The sequence below is a fragment of the Belonocnema kinseyi genome, chromosome 1 (genome assembly GCF_010883055.1).
Source record: "Belonocnema kinseyi isolate 2016_QV_RU_SX_M_011 chromosome 1, B_treatae_v1, whole genome shotgun sequence".
Classification (NCBI taxonomy): Eukaryota; Metazoa; Arthropoda; class Insecta; order Hymenoptera; family Cynipidae; genus Belonocnema; species Belonocnema kinseyi.
The window spans coordinates 89450249-89453981 of NC_046657.1; the positions used below are offsets into that span (position 1 = coordinate 89450249).

The following is a 3733-nucleotide window of genomic DNA, read 5'->3' on the forward strand; positions in this document are numbered from 1 at the left end:
TTTTACATCTTTTATTATTAAGATTTGTACTCAAACGTAGTTTTCTTTCGGCTCTTGCATTTCTCAAAGTTTGAGACCGATATTTTATGTATAAAAAAAGTTTCAACGTTCAAAAAATGTCGAGGTTCAGAAAAAAGATGAAATAATTGTCAGTGAAATTCCTACCAAAATGCAGTACCTAAACGTACTTTATTGTACTCTATTACATTTTTCAAAGTTTCAGCTGGATATTTTATTCACAAAAAAAGTTCTTAGGTTCAAAAAAACATTCAGTGAACTGAAAAAGTGAGGTTGGTAATATAGGTATTTAGCTGTGTCACATGCCGTTAATGTACATTTTATAATAATGATCTATCTTCATTTCAATATTTGTTAATTATACCTGGCTTGAGTCGCACGCCAACAGCGACGAATGAGAGTCGGGGCGCCGGGCAAGCGCAGTAGCTCAAAATGCCAAAGTTGGGATTTCTGTTGGATAGAGCTGAGAATGAGAATATGACCGAGAAATAAATTGTCGGAGAATTTATCAGAATTTAAGAATTTAATTTACAGAAAATTGCATTTTTTGATCAACTTGGAACGATTTTTTAATGTTGATAACACATTTTAAGTATATAATAAGCATCCGCTCCAGTATTTGAAATGGAGAACACTTATCCAAGAAAGTATTGCTATTATTCGTTCCAGATGAATCTGAATGCATATTATCGATTATGTCGGCGATGAACCTGCTAATGATGTGACCGTTTTAACCGTTATAAACCAAATATTTTATCATAAAATATGTATTTAAAATATTGTCTTTTTAAAATGTGCACAAAACGTGCATCACCTTTTAAGAATGTGATTAAAAGTCAATAATTTAGTTACAATTTAGAAATAAAATAAATTTTTCAGCGTAAAGCTACGATTAAAATAACATTTTAATAAGTAGATACCAAGATGAAATATTTTATACTTTATCGATATAAAGCTGACTATTTAAAAAAGGGTTAGCGCTCGGTACTTAATTTTATTATTTAATGCTAATATATATTACGTAATTAAGGGCAATTCAATTTTGATTGAATGCAAAATTCAGTTTTGCATATTTTAAATTCCTGAATATTCCTAAAATATGAAATAATTTATATTCAACCGTTGACATAACGGGAAATGGACGCTTGGTGAAGTTCTCCTGTTCATCGCAGAGTGCGCTGAATGTCGCCAATTATTTTCCACAGAGTTGACCTAGTCTAGAATTGTAGAACCAGAGATGAGGTGGGAGATTCTGGTATCACGTTACTGAATTAAAAACGAGAACGAAAATGGAATAAAAAGTACGAAAAGTATCTACAAAGTTGAAGTGCTACAATAAAATTATTATAATCCTTTGTAGAGTATGTGAGTGAGGATGAAAGTTAATTTCAATAGTGAACGAGATATTGTAGGTTATTATGTTCAAAACACAAGTTCAAAACTTCGAACGCGTGTTGGCATGACAACCGCCATGCGCTTGCGCGCATGGTTGTCGGCGCACGCAAAATGCTGAGAAAGTGCTGTTCACTGTATGAGACAGAAATATATGTCTGCACTCCGGTTTTTTACCAAAGGATTCTCATTGAGTGCGCAAAAAGGAGCATCAATGTTTCGCCCAAGGAGCCAGCAACCCTGCGTACCACTGTCTACTTTTACCTTGGTGTGGGTAATAAGTGAGGTTAGGTCGTTTGAAAACTTGAAGGCGTATAAAGTGTGCAATTGAAATCATTTATTGAGAATTTTTGTGAAAATTACTATAAGTAATCAGTGTTGAGAGACTATTATCGTTGAATTTTCCATCTATCAAAATAATTGAACACTGGCGAACAAAAATTATAAAGTGAAACGATGTACAAATTATATTTATCTACATGAGCATATTTTGACGCAGTGCATATACGCAAACAAGTGAACACCCACTATAGGTATTTTTAGAGATCCTCCAGAGGGAGAGTTGAGACACGTTTCCCCCTCCAACAGTCGCAGATGTACCCGAACTTTAATATTTTCATGGGGCGCGAAAAGTTTGAACAGTTTTATTTTTTATTAATTCTTTTGTTTATGAAAATTTTGTAGTATATGTATTTCAAAGTGAATGTTATTTGCTCCTTAGCACGAAGGAATAATAAGGAGATCCAACTGCCAGTGGGAAGCTATTTGAAACTGACAATAGAAACATTACCGTAAGTGGTATGCACATTACAGGAAGATCTTAAATTTTCGTGCGCAGGTGTCATCTTCCTATACATGGAAAAATATGTGAGTGAGAAAGTTTGTCAAATGGACGTAAGTTAAAGAGGTTCTGATCATTTGTTTTGATGCAGGTGGCAAGAATTTTTTGTTCTAAACCATGAGGTGTCAAGTGCGCGGTTGTGGTGCAAGTTACACGCCGAAGAAGGCGAATACACTTCGCTTTTTTAAAGCCCTCACTGTTAACTATGAAATTCAAAAAAATCTATTTCTAAATTTTAATCTGAACGCTTAACAAGGGACCCTTAAGTGTCGGCTACTCTATTGATATAGCCTCTTTGCTTGTTATTTATGATCGAATTCTTATTTCAATTTCAGCGTCTCTGCTTTTTATTTATGATCGTATTTTTATTTCAATTTCGAAAAGGACATTTTAAAGCCTTTAAAACATTCAAACGAGCTACCTGGACCTTTAAATATATTTACCCGAGTGCCTGCGGAGAATTTCTCAGGGCTTCTCAGACCTTCGAGAATATGCTGATCAACAAAAGAACACAACTTTGAACTGACGTCAATTTGACAAACTTTCTCACTCGCACACTTTTCCATGTACAGGAGGAGGACAACTGCGCACCTGCGCACGAAAATTTAAGATAATTCTGCGTTGTGCCTACCACTTACGGTAATGTTTTTATTGCCAGTTTCAAATGGCTTCCCACTGGCAGTTGGGTCTCCTTATTATTCCTTCGTGCTCCTCACCTCAATAAATAACCTTCCTAATAATTTATAATGTTCTTGTTTGAATGTTTTCTCTATACTGTATTAAATCCGTTGGAAAATAAAATTTTGATTTGAAAATAGCGCCAAATCATGCCAATCAAACTTCATAAAAGTTTAACTAGTTCCGGTACAGAGGTGCTAATTAGATTTGGAGCATGGACATAGGAAACACGGGACTAGGCATGCAATCCTAACTTGGTGAGCAGGGTTGAATCCACGGGAGGGGGAGCCATTTGATTATGCGCACGAGCATTTTTGCCGACAAACTGTGCATGAAAATATAAACATGTGGGAGCTGCCATGTTTGTCGCGGGACATCAAAAGGTGGCGGGCCTCCCCCCTCATTGCATCACCCCCACAATGGCATGCCTACTATCGGCGAGAAAACTATAGGCATCTGCCTTTGAAACTTAACAACTCAGTTAAAAAAAATGCTAGCGCAACAAAAAAACAGTCATTTAAAAGCTGAAAGTGTTCTACGTTAATGAACTTGAAGAAGTTTATGTAAAAAATTTTTTGTGCTTAGCAGACTGAAAAATGTAAAATAAAGTAAGGATTTTTGGGTACATTTGAGAACATTCAAGTTTAGAGCATTATTTCTCATACAAGGGGTGATGGAAAAATTTGAAAAAATTCATGAGTGTGAGGGAAACTGTTGTGAACCAGTTGCAGTTGAGAAATTTAAAAAATAATAAAAATTGTTGTTTAAAAGTACAAAAATGTGCAACTATATTATCTTCAGTTC

At 35.1% G+C, this 3733-nt stretch overlaps 1 protein-coding gene across 2 annotated transcripts in view; it reads left to right on the forward strand.

The window, feature by feature from the left end:
* Positions 1-1693: 1693 nt before the first annotated feature.
* The window catches only part of LOC117167916 (caspase-3-like), a 21254-nt gene continuing 19214 nt past the window's right edge, over positions 1694-3733 (forward strand). For both annotated transcript variants that reach the window (XR_004466445.1, XM_033353163.1), the window contains exon 1: positions 1694-1943. The gene's annotated coding sequence lies outside the window, so the exon portion shown is untranslated. The remainder of the gene's footprint in view (positions 1944-3733) is intronic.